We start from the raw sequence: 13765 nt of genomic DNA, 5'->3' as shown, positions 1-13765 counted from the left end.
TTTTTAAAAGGGCATTACTAAGTTGGACAACATTTAGAGAGAACAACAAAAGGGTCTCAAGTTCTCTTCTCCCTCTGCTCTCGTGATAACTTCATCAGCTCCCATTAGTTAACTAATATCTCTATATAGATGTCTCCCAGACCCTGGGCTTCCGTTCCATATCAGTAACCTGTCTATTGTGCAGTTCAAAGTGGATATCACAGAGACATTTTAAACTCAATATATCTAAAACTGAACTCATTTTCTTTCCCCCCTTCCAAACTTCCCTAATTTTGTCAAAGGCCACTACCATCCTTTCAGTGTCCCAGATGCATAATCTTGTCATTAGCACCAACTCCTCACTCCAAAGAGCCAACCAGTTGCTAAATTTTGTTGCTTCTATCTCCACAACACCTCTCAAATATGATCTCTACTCTCTACTTACATAACCAGGTACGACCTTAGTTCAGGCCCTAATCACCTCTCTCCCAGATTATTGCAACAGTTTCATAAATTAGTCTTGGTTCTGGTCTGGGCCTGACTCAGGCCAATTACATAGTTTGGTTTTGATATTGGAACAAAATGAGACACTAGTCTGTCATTCAACAGTTAATAAAACATTTTCCTTGGCCACGGTATAAAGATATTCAACAAGGATAAGCAATGAGAACACTGTGAACCGAGAGATTCCTAAGCAAAGATGGCTGACCTCACTTGTCAAATATGGTGTAGTAGTAATTCCTTTTGAAATATGGGTTGGCTTAGATGATCCCCTCTAACTCTTAGGTTATGTGATTCTCTAATTCCAGATGATAAATTCAATGAATCAAGGCACAAACGGTAACAGAATCTTAGGCTGCCTGGAGAGGCAGAGAGTCCAGGGGATGGTTCCAATGTACTTTGCCATAGGCAGACCCCATTTGACACATTGTTCTTCAGTGCAAAAAACCATTCTTATAGGAAGAATGTTGAAAACGAAAAAATGCTCCTAGGAAAGCAACCAGGATTGTAAAGCATTTCAAGATCATGCCATACAGTTATCAGTTAAAGGGACTGGAAAGAACATGAGAGCTCTTTTTCAGTATTTGAAGGTCTGCCTGGCAGAGCAGAGGAATTAGACTTATTCTGCTTAAAGCCTGGGGACAAAACTAGGAATAACGGATGGAAGCTGCAGAGGCAAATTTAGACTTAGTGTAGGGAAAATTATCGTAACGACTAGCACTATATCTCAGGAGGCAATGGAGTGAAGACCCTCACTAAAGGTATTCAAACAAAGGATATGCTGGGTATACTAATGAAGGGATCCTTGTTCAGATATAAGTTGGACTAGATGGCCTTTGAGTTCCTTCCCCTCTCTTAAGATTCTATAACTCACTCTGGCATATTCACTCAATTTCTACATAACAGCTCATATAACTACAAACTTGGTCTCCTTTTCTCACTCAAAAACCTCTAGCTCACAGAATCTTCAGAGTTGAAATGGATTTCAGGGGCCATGAAGATTCCCAAGCATCCCTCCACAGGAAGTCACCAACCACTGCTACTTACCTATTCTTCCCCTAACCTTTAACAGATAATGGATCTCACCCATGGAGCCACATCATCGTTCCCTGAAGAACAAGTCACTATTTTTTGTTTAGAGAATTCAGTTCCTCTTTGACAAGAAACATGTAGCTGTTACTTATCTCCAACTGGCCAGTAGCCTTCCTTCTAGTCCCAGGTCAAGATTCCCTTATGACTCTTCAGATTTTGTTTGGTTTTTACATTGAAGAGCCCTTCGGCCTTTTTTTTTCCTTTTAAAGAAACTCACTCTTCCTTTCCATTCTTCATTTACCCTTCTTCTAATAAAGGAACCAGGACTGAATGTTGAGTCTAAATTACAATTACTGGGCCATGGTGGGAAATATAACCCTGAGTCATATTCAGGTTACTGCAAAACTTGCTCTTCATACCTTGGGGAATTAAGTGCTTTAGTCCTTTGTTAATTTTGGCCAACTCCCACCCCCCATAATAATTTGCTATAATTGTTTCTCATGTGACAGCTTCCAAACTTCTTACAGCCACATTCGACCCTTCTTTGCACAGACTCATATGTTAATATTTCTCTTAAAATCTGGCACATAACAGGTGCTTAACATTTGTCGAACAGAACTGAATGCCATACTGAAAAAATGTGGCTGGACCAGAACAGAGCATAAAAGCATGAAGCTAAGACTTCCTAGGACCTGTATGTCATAATTCTATGTGTAGCCTACCACTGTGCTAGTTGGGTTTTTTAAAGCTACATTACGGTACTAGTACAACTCAAATAAAGTACCTGCCCTCAAGGAGTTTAGAATCTACCAGTTCTTATTAAATTTGTAGATGACTAACCCCTGCCCCTTTTCAATGAACTTCTATCAAATTAGGTATCCCTTTTCCTACTGTTACACTTGTAATTTTTTTTTTTAATCTCAGTATCAGATCTTAGATTTATCCCTGTTCAACTTACCTTGTTAGTTTCAGACAAGGTTTCAGCCTGTTGAGATTCTGCCATCTACTACATGAGCTATCCCCTCTCAGGTTATATCATATACAAATATGACAAACATGTCTTCTCCACTACTTTTTGCAGCTACAGCTAGTGGGGTGAATTTATTAACCAAATAAGAAATAGGGACAATTGAAAAAGATAAAACGAATAATTTCAATTATGTGAAGTTGAAAAACTTTTACACAAACAAAATGTAACTAGGATAAGAAACCGAATAAGAAAAAAATTTGCATCAAATATCTGATAAGGTCTGATATTCAATATGTGTGTGTGTGTATATATAATATATGTGTGTGTATATATATATACATATAGATATAGATATAGATATAGATATATAGATATATGTATATATTGTTCAGTCGTTTCCAACTCTGTGACCCCATTTGTGGTTTTCTTGGCAAAGATACTAGAGTGGTTTGCCATCTCCTTCTCCAGCTCATTCAACAGATGAGGAAACTGAGGCAAACAGGATTAAGTGATTTGTCCAGGGTCACACATCTCATAAGTATCTGAGGTCAGATTTGAACTCATAAAGATGAGTCTTTCTGACTATAGGCCCAGTACCCTATCCACTGTGCCACCTTGTCAGCATTTATTAAGTGCTTACGATGTATGGCCAGGCACTATGATAAGTACTGAGGATACAAAGAAGGTAAAAAATAATCCTTACCCTCAAGGAACTCACAATCTAATAGGAACAAAAGTCATTTCTCAATGGATAAGGGGTCAAAGATTATGAACAAAAAAAGGTACTGCTCAAAAGAACTGCAAACTATTAACAAATATATGAAAGAATGTTTAAATCACTAATAATAATAGAAATTCACATTAAAATAACTCTAAGGTTTTGCCTCATATCCAGTAAGCTGGAAAAGATAACAAAATATGGGAATAGTCACTATTGGAGGGGCTATGGAAAAACAGACACACTTACGCACTATTATTGGAAAGCAATTTGAAATTATTTGAAAAAGTGCTAAAATATCCATACTCTCTGACCCAGAAGTTCCACTGGTAGGCACATTCCCAAGGAGATAAAATATTAAAAAGAACCCAAATACACCAAAATACATATAACGGAACTTTTTTGTAGTAGCAAAGAACTCAAAACAAAGTTGATACCCACTGACTAGGGAACGGCTAAACAAGTTGTGGTACGTGAATATAATGGAATATTACTACATGATCAGAAGCTATTAGGATTAATGCAGAAAAATATGTGAAGAGCTACATGAACTAAAGTAAAATGAAGTAAGTAGACTCAGGAAAACAAAATGCACGACTTCTATAATGTGACTAGAAAACACTGAATGCTGTGAATTATGACTAAGCCTGGCCCCAAAGAAGAGATACGAGAGGACAGCCCCCCTACTCTGCTTCTTTGCAGGTCAGTGACTGTAAACACGAACCACTACAGACCGTGTCAATGTGCTAGTTAATTGTGCTGCACTGTTTTCTTCCCTCATTTTCTTTGTTATAAGGAATAGCTGGAGTGAGAGGAGGATACTTTGGGAAATATAAGTGACAGAAAAACAAAAGGTATAAATAAAATGTATTTTTAAAACTTTTTCAAAAGTATGTTTTCTATATCTTCATCTAAAGTGTCGATGAGACACTAAACAAGGAACTGTCAAAATCTGCTTCCTATGGCATTTCGCTAGTGATCACAGACTTCATACAAACAAAAATCCCTCCTTAATCAACTATTTAACAGCAGAGTATATTCAACAGCCTACATTTCATCACTGCATCCACAGAGCTCTCACCTGCTCCCCATGCTAACGGAAGGGAGATATATACATACATGGCCTATACTAAAGATGGTAAAATCCCTTTATCATGAATTTCACAGCATACCCAAAGTGTTTCTTAATCGTGGAATTTTTAAAGTATATTAGCAGACACCACAATCTGAACTGGAGAAGGTTAAGAGCTGAAGTCTACCTTTCCCTAGAGTGAAGGTAAAAGTAACACTGCTTACTCTAAGAGGAAAATGCCATACACATATCACTGTTATCCTTTCCTGTTTCTGGTCATTTGGAACTTTGTGTGTTATTTGAGAAGAAAAAGTGAATTTAGTTGTTTTGTGATGGAAGTTACTGGTTATTTGTGGTTCAGCATGGTGAAAGGAACTCAAATGTAATTACTGCTTCATGGGAGTAAAGAGCTGGGAAGATCAAGTTTTTCCTATAGTGTACTCCTGTGTCCAAATAGCATTCAGCCTAGTGATTTTATTAAGAGACCTGGCCAATAACCAGAGGAAGTATTTTACAGGATTATTTCTTATAAAGAATTATAATCAATTAGGCAAACGTTGTTACTTTAGACACAGAAACATTAAAGTGGCTTTGATATGCAGAATCCTTTTTAAATGGTGTGCATTGTCAAGAGATCACAATGTCTCAATTGTTTAATTCCTTGAGAAAGCCATCTACAATCAGTGCCTTTACCCTCTTTCCTGTCATTTTTTCTAAACTCCGGGCAGTCGTTTTTCCAACCTCATTGTTCTAGTGAAACTGCTTTCTCTGAAGTTACCAATGATCTCTCAATTACAAAATCTAATGGTCTTTTCTCAGTCTTCATCCATCCTGACCCCTCTGCAGCCTTTTACACTGTTGATCACCTACCTTCTTCATACTGACTGTCTTCTCCCTAGGTTTTCTTGACCCTGCTCCTTCCTGGTTATCCTACCTATCTGACAGCTCTTTCTCTGTCTCCTTTGCTGATTTTCTTCCAAATGCACCCACTAACAATGCATGGCTCTGTCCTAGGTCCATTTCTCTTCTCTCTCTAATACAATCTCTCATCTCTGCCTACCAAACAGCTCGAACAGGATGTCTCAGATCTTAAACTCAACAACTTCAAAACTGAACTCATTATATTTATCCCTAAACTCTCCATTCTAAGAATAGTAAGGAAACTATCCTGATTATTGTCAAGGGTACCACCATTCTCCCAATAACCCAGGTTCACAACCTAGATGTCATCCTCAATGCCTCACTCTCTCACCCTCTACCCCCATTCAATCTGTTGCCACATCCTTTCAATTCTACCCTCACAACATTTCTCCCAAATAGGCTCCCTTTTCACCCCTGAAACATATGTACTCCCTTTTCTGTGACACTGGTACTACCCTGGCAGGAGCCCTCATCACCTCACACTTGAACTATTCCAACTGCTTTCTGGCTAGTCTCCTGATCTCAAGTAACTCCCCACTCTAGTCCATGCTCCATTCAGCTATCAAAGTGATTTTCCTATAGTTCAAGTCTAAATCTGTAACTCCCACTCTTAAGTAAACTACAGTGGGTCCGTATTACCTCCATGATCAAATACAGAATCCTCTGTCTGGCTTTTAAACCTCTTCATGACCTGACCCCTTTCTACCTTTCCAGTCTTATGCCTTATTACTCTCTAGCCCCACCCCACTCCCATTCCTAATGAAGCACTCTGCTAGCCAGTGACACTGACCTCCTTGCTGTTTCTTGAACAAGACCCTCCTCCTGACTTTGCTTTTTTCATGGACTGTCCTCCGTAGCTGAAATGCTCTCCCTTTTCATCTGTGCCCCCTTGGCTTTCTTCATGTCTAAGCTAAAATCCCACCTTCTGCAAGAAGCCTTTTCCAGTCCTCCATAATTTTGCTGCCTTCCCTCTGACAGTACATCCAAATTACCCTGTATAATTTGCTTGCTATGGTTGTTTGTATGATCTCTTCCCCACTGGACTGTGAACTCCTTAATGGTAGGTACAAATTTTTTGCCTTTTTTTTTTTATCCCCAGCACCCAGCACAGCGCCTGACACAGAGCAGGCACAATACAGGGTTCAAAGGACTTCAGGGTCACACAGCTAATAAGTATCTTAGCCTGAATTTGAACTCAGGTCTTCCTGACTCTGGCCCAGCACTCTATCCACTGTCACCTAGCTTCATCAATAAGGTCCCTGAAAAGCAAGAAAAAAAGCCAAAGGGAAGGGGATTTTTCCTCTAAATTGGATATGTAGACAACGCTATGTATGTCTAACATTATCCCAAACCTTGGGTTGGCCTAGATGGCTGCTGAGGTCCCTTCTGATTCTCAAATTCTGTGATTCTCTTAATTACATTTAGTTTTCCATCAGTTTTACACTGACAAAAAAGGTAAAGGGTAATGCATTTAACCGGGAGGGAAAGAGATAATGCTTTCTAAGTGTTTCTAGGCTTATTTCAGCTCCATAAATGGCAAGGCAAATATCCATCTGCCATATCCCCCAAGAGTCAAATGTGAATACAAGCGATCTGGGGGTGGTGAATGGGGAAGGGAGTGGTAGACAGAAAGCTCTTTGTACTGGCAACTGTGTTTTCAAAGCTGCTGATAGAAGGTTCCTTGGATTACAGTTATTTGGGAAATTTTAATAATTTAGATGGGTTGCACAATGGGTCTGACCTTCAGAAGCTTGTGTGGTAGAGGCCAGAGGGAAAGTTTGTTATTATGATGTTGGCACAACAGTAGACTGGATAGAAACAGATATTGGGTTAATGTTTACTTTGGGGTCTAGCCCAATGTACCAGTTTATCAGACACAACACATTTTTATTCTCTTTTCTTCAGGGACCAGGACTATCAGATAGTCAGGTAGAACAGAAAGAATATTTGAAACTGAAAATCAGAGTTCAAACCCTAGCTCTATCATTTTGTAGCTGTGTGATCTTGATCAAGTCATTTAATGCATCTTAGCCTCAGTCTCCTTACCTGCAAAATGAGGATAACATCATCCTATCCACCACATAACTCACAGGGGGTGTTGAGGAGATCAAATGAAATAATGTACTTAAAAACATTTTGCTTCAAGCATTACACAAATAAAAGGTACTGTTATCTTCTCTAAATGACAGGTCATCCTTCTTGATCAATGCCTATGGAAATTTATGTCTTCTTTCAAGACACAGACCAGATGCCACTTCCTTCTGGGGGCCTTCCTTGACTCTACACCTGAATATGGTCTCTTCTCAAATTTTCCTGGGGTACTTTTTCATTAAGTCCTTTGGCATCCTGTCACACTCTACCTTGTATTATAATTGTGGACATGCCATACACACCAATTAGACTATAAGCTTCTTATCCCAGCCCCTGGAGCTGTGACCTACAGATATTAGGTGCTTCATAAATGTTTAACTGAATCCTAATAAACCTACTATTGCCATACAATAACTTAATTCAGGGGATAAAAACTGAATCAATAGATTACCTAGTCCCCCAATTCTATTCTATCTCCATATTCCCTATTCTTTGAACCATTTCACTACTCACATCACCATGAAGGGATAAGAAGCAGCATGGAGGAGAGAGTAATTTCAATTCAATAGGCATGCATTAGGCAGCATACTGGGGATAGGAAGAAAATAACATTCCTCATCCTCAAGGAGCTTACATTCTACTTGACTGATTGAAACCAACTGATGATCAACATATATGGCTATATGTCCTCTGGGGTAACTTTCTTTTCATCTCATGAGGCTCATTTCCCCTACCATCCAACACACATCTAAATCATTTCCTCCTCATCATTACCCCTTATTGCTGGCTAACATTCAAAGGTTATAAACCAATTTTAATAGCAGTCTAAAACAAATATAATTAGAAAGGTAAATTTTCCTCAAAATTTCTCTAATGCAATTCAAAATCAAATACACATTATTTTTTGCTTTATCTAATGTTCAAGGTTCATTCTGAGTTCTATTTTTTCTCACTTTCTAGATAATCAGCACAAAAAAATGGAAAGAACCAGATCTGAAGTCCAAGGGCTTGGGTTCAAACCCGAATTCTCCCTCTTGTAACCTGTGCAACCTTGGGAAACTCACTTACCTTCTCTGGGCCTTGGTTTCCTTATCTATAAAATAAGAAAATTGGAGTATATGATCTCTAAGATCTCTTCCAGCCCTGAATTTAAGAGCCTCCATCTTCTGAACTGTTAGACATTTATCAATTATAACTTGGAATCTTTCCAACTAAATTATCAGCTACTTGAGAGTAGGAAGAAGGAACCACACCTTCTAAGTCCCAAAGTCCTCACACAGTGCTTTGAATGGAGGAGATAAATATGTAGTAATTATGTTGTTGTCTTCCATAATATGGATAACTCTGGGATCTATTATATCAGAAACAAAATTTATAGGTTATTTGTGGGCTTTACTTGTCCTCAATTTGCCCAACCAGCATGAATAATCAAGGCTAACAGGATACAGTTATATAACATAACCAAGTCAGCCTAACCCTGGGTGCTTCATGGACCAAAAATTTCTGTTTTTAAAGAACTATTTATTCTTATCTGGCCTCACCTTCTCCCTCTTCTTAAGTTGGGGTAAAGAGGCAGAAACTTCCTATCCAATAGCATTTTGGATTTTAGATATGATCTTATTTGCACAGGTTCATTAGATATTCTTTCTAGTCTACCAACATAGCTGTGTGACCCTGGGCAAGTCATTGATCACCTCACCAAAAAAAAAAATCCTACTATCCAGTCTAACAACAATAATAAGAGGCACCAGAAGCAGAAGACCTTGGTTGAATGACGGCTATGACAATCACAAAACTGTCATTATAAGCAAGCCACCTACTTTAAGCTATCATTTCCTCACCTATAAAAGGGGGGAAAATATTTGTACTATCTCCTCCTAGGACTGTTATGAGATAGCCTAGTATTTAGCCACTCTGTACATGTTTGCATTAATTCATTTTCTAACTCTATTGTATATATTGTACTTGCTGCTATCCCCTTTAGAATGTAAGCTCTTTCCAAGTAGGGTTTGTGAGACTTTTTACACCTCTATTTCCAATCCTTAGCACAGAACCTAGCAAAGAGGAGAAGTTTAATAAATGTTTATTGGCTGATTAACAGTGAATGCAAAAGAACTTTTGAAACTATAAAGAACAATAAAAATGAAAGGTCTTGTTATTTATGTGGCAGAATCCTGGGACAGAAGAGGAATCAACTAATTAGCAAGCATTTATTAAATATGTACTTTGTTCCAGGCCCTAGCAACAAGTCAGTCTGTTCAGGAACCAGAGAATTTTAGCACAGCAAGGTGCCTTAAAGATCATGTAATCTAGGTCTCAGCAATTGGGAAAGAAGAAGAAAAGGGAAAAAATACATTTATGTAGCACTTACTACGTGCCAGGCACTGTGCTAAGCACTTTGAATTATTATCTCATTTGATCCTCACAACCGTGGAAGGTAGTTACTGTTATTATCTCTATTTTACAGATGAAGAAACTGAGGCAGAAAGAGGTCAAGTAACTTGCCCAGAGTCACACAGCTAGCAAATATCTGAAGCTGGATTTGCATTCAGGTCTTCCTGAATCCAGGACAGCATTCTGTGTACTGTGGTGGTCCCTAGCTGCCCCAAGGAGCTGGGGACATCCTGGCAGATCCTGGGAGATCCTGGGACATCCTCTGCTGCAAAAGGCTCTGTAAGTACATTTATACTCTGGTTTCTTTTAGTCCAAATAAATCAATTAATTTGTACCCATGTATTAATCTTCAGGGAATAATGACTACTAACTCTGGATTTCCAACCCAAGCTAGATCTTCTGTATTTCTCACCTCAACTTACCTCCAACTGCCAAAATACAAGGAGAGCCCCTACTGTGATGCCTCTCACATCAATTAAAATGAATGTGTGTATATATGTTACTTAGCTCTAAAACATTACATTCTAAGACTACTACCAAAATACTGGTTTTCTTTCTTAAAAGGTGGCAGATCCTAATAGTCTTGTACAATCTTTTCAACTTACAGAGGGGGAAACTGAGATCCAAAAAGTTAAGTGACGTGGCAAAAATCAAACATAGCTTGCTGGGGCAGAGCCAAATCTCCCGATTCTTAGCCCAGCATTCTTTTCACTATAGCCCATTTCTCATAAATTTCTAATCTCAGTCTTCTCCCTTCCCCCACTAGAAAATCTATCAACCTTCTTTCACTGACATCAGCTAATGTATTCAAAACAAATGAAATTCATTTGAATGTTTTAATAATATTTTACTATTTTAATATTAAAATTATATAAAATATAATATAAAAATATATAAAATATTTCCTCCATATTTTAATAGCAGTAACAGGTCAAAGTAAGGAAAATCTGTTGCCAAGAAAAATCATTAAATGTATTCCAAAGACAAGTGATGTCAGAATTGTGTGCTTTATTGCTCTTTGGTTGAGAGAGGTGAACAAAACTAGGAGATATATTAGTCAGTTTTAAAATTTTCTTTTCTATCAGCACTTTCAAATCACAATCAAATTCACTATACAGAGAAAAAGAAAGAAAACACCAAATTTTAAAATGTATTTCCTCTTGATCAACATTACGACAAAGACTCTGAAGGAGCCAAAGACCCTACCAATATATTTACAGAATCTTTTACTTTACTGATATGGACAGCAACAATAAACATTAAACAACTCACATGTATACAGTACTTCCAGGTTTATTAAGCCCTTATTTCCTTTACCAGAAGGAAACCTACAACCCAAATACAAGGTTACAATGACCTAGATGCAGATTTCCTCCCTTGTGAATATTCTGTTAATGCCAAATCTACCACTACTAGAGAAGGATCTAGAGCAAAATTCTGCCAGCCCTACTGGAGGAATGAGAAAAAACACACACATGGTGTCAAACTCTGAAGGGATGAAAATTCTAAAGTTTGACTATTTAATCCGATCTTTTAAACACGTTATTAGTTCCCTTCCATGAGGGAGAGTGAGAAAAGGAGAAGAGGAGAAAGAGAGATAGAGAGAGAATAGTTCTTAAGCATCATATGCACATCACCATGTGCTGAACAGTAATCAAGAATAAGGGGTTCTGATGATATCAGGTTTGCAGCCTAGTCAACACGCTTCAATCAAAAACACTCATTTTTTACATATTGCCTGAGAAAACAGAGGAAACAGTGTAATGGACTGGTGCTTTTTTGCTTTATCTGCATGCAAAGCCTATATCTGCAGGTGTAGCATTCTAGTTATAAGATCTGCCTTAGTACCAGTTCTGACCCCAACAAGCTATGTTTTCTTGGGCTCTTAGCCTCTCTGGGCCTCAGGTTCTTCATATATAAAATAAGGGAGCTGAACTAGATGATATTTTAAGTTCCTTCCAAATCTAAAATTCTAAGATTCTCCTCAGCTTTTATCTTTTTATATTTTATATTTACAGATCTAGGCAACAAACTAGAAGGGGCTATTTCCTACACAGACAGGTATATTCAATTTAAAGCACCAAGTTTCCAAGGGAAAGGATATAGTGTTCTTCAAATTTTCTATCATAAAGAATGGGACAAAATATGCCCTGAAAATTCCCATTTATGCCAGGTCAGCAAGTCAGCAGTTTTTTCCTCCTTCCCCTCCATAAAAGCACAAAAAGTATATGGATTACTCCATAGACCATCTGGCAAATTTTTTTGTTTGTTTGTTTGTTTTTAAAGGCAGTTGGGGTTAAGTGACTTGCCCAGGGTCACAGTAAGTGTCAAGTGTTTGGTCAGAGGCCGGATTTGAACTCAGGTCCTCCTGACTTGAGGGCTGGTGCTCTATCCACTGCCCCACCTAGCTGCCTCCCACATGGAAAATGTTCTACTGACATCTGGGATGGTCCCACCCAGATACAAGTACTTTGTCTTGAATATATTACTTCTCTAAGGGTATGAGTCCACTACACTGGTATGACATGAATTGTATCAAACTAGCATTTGCTAGGCATCCATAATGGGACAGAACTTATACCTGCAATCACATAAGCATGTTCTAGTCTCCCAATGTAAAATAGGTGCCACTCATGTCAAAGAATACTGTATCATATGCAAAACAAAAAAATTTTTTTGAGTAGCATTGGCCCTGAGGATGATCTGAGAAATAAACTTTTGTGATAATGAAGAGGGAACTTGCTAGCCTACCCTTTACTCTATTTAGGTGAGGTACTGGAAAAAGAGATAAGAGCACTTTATAGACAGCCCTCTCATGCTACCGAAGGGTCAGAAAGCAAAGGCTATTTCAGTAGGCCTCAATTATATGCAGTCTGAGCTATCATTACCAGTAGATGAAGAACTTGATCTTATCAAAGTGGGTGGGAAGGAGACTCATTCCAGCAAAACAAAAATCACAAATTCCTTTTAAAAATAGTCTATTCTCAGAGTATGGGAGGTTATGCCAGATTAGCTCAACAGGTTAAGGTGATAAGGAATGGGAACCTACAGCCTCTAGGTTCTCAATCAAGACCCTTTGACTAAATTCAACCTTCACAAAACAAACCCCCTTAATAAAAGAATTTGTCCTGTAAAACTAAGACTCAGTCAAAAGGACCTAGAATGTCCCAAGGTCCTAGAAGTCGATATGTGGCCTCAACACTGCAGGTTCCCTATCCCTGGAACCATGTGTTATTTATTTTTATTATCCCCACAGCACCTAGGATCGTACCTTATACATAATATATTCTTAGCAAACATTTGTCACATAACTTAAAGACTGCCCTAAGGAAATCCAATGATAATATCCAAAGGCTATTACCATGTGTACAGCAGCAGGACATCCCCACTACTGAACCTGGATAATGTAAAATGCTTTCTACAAGGTAAACGTATACACAAAACAAAGGCTTGCATACACTTAAAGACTCTCCCCCCAGAGGCTGGCACCCACTCAGCTTGGGTAGAGTAGTTACTAAGTCCAGGACCACAGAGCTCATGCAGCCTTCAGTACAATCCTCACAACACTTCACTCTCTTGGTTCCCACAGGTTACATGATACAACAGGCAACTTTGAAACAATAGCAAAGGTGAAAACTTCATCAGAGGTTATGAGGTGGGGAACCTTCCTCTAGTCCAAGAAACTATTTTCCATTTACCTGAATACAGAATACCAGCAGGAGACTGAGCCATCCACCTTGATCTGGATGAGCTGCAAAAAGCCAGTCTATCTGGTCAGAGTCCACACACATGCACACAATCAAAACAGAGAGGACTGAGGGAAAAAGAAAGAAAATGAAACACTTCAATTGGCATCACAGTATTACAATGTTAATGACACATATTATTCACCAGTGTGCTACAACAACTTGCAAGTGGACAAGGAACGCTCAGGAAGTCAAAGAAACAGAATAAAATTCTCTCATTCTAAAAGCACAGTCATCCACATGCCAAAGCAGGTCATCCCAACTCTGTACACGAGCATGGTGGGGTGGGTGGGGGTGTGTGTGTGTGTGTGTGTGTGTGTGTGTGTGTGTGTGTGTGTGTG

The 13765-nt window shown here is 38.6% G+C and overlaps 1 protein-coding gene across 7 annotated transcripts in view; it reads right to left on the bottom strand.

The window, feature by feature from the left end:
- Window positions 1-13765, bottom strand: part of LOC114043043 (OTU domain-containing protein 7B-like) — an 82827-nt gene that overhangs the window by 46330 nt on the left and 22732 nt on the right. For 4 of the 7 annotated variants that reach the window (XM_027861887.1, XM_027861884.1, XM_027861890.1 and 1 more), the window contains exon 2: window positions 13377-13492. The exons of the other annotated variants lie outside the window; for them this stretch is intronic. The gene's annotated coding sequence lies outside the window, so the exon portion shown is untranslated. The remainder of the gene's footprint in view (window positions 1-13376; window positions 13493-13765) is intronic. 7 annotated transcript variants of the gene reach the window in all.

Source organism: Vombatus ursinus, unplaced genomic scaffold (genome assembly GCF_900497805.2).
Source record: "Vombatus ursinus unplaced genomic scaffold, bare-nosed wombat genome assembly UNPS02014768.1, whole genome shotgun sequence".
In the NCBI taxonomy this organism is placed as follows: Eukaryota; Metazoa; Chordata; class Mammalia; order Diprotodontia; family Vombatidae; genus Vombatus; species Vombatus ursinus.
The sequence above is the reverse complement of the archived record's forward strand: the minus strand, read 5'-3'. Positions and strand labels throughout refer to the sequence as shown.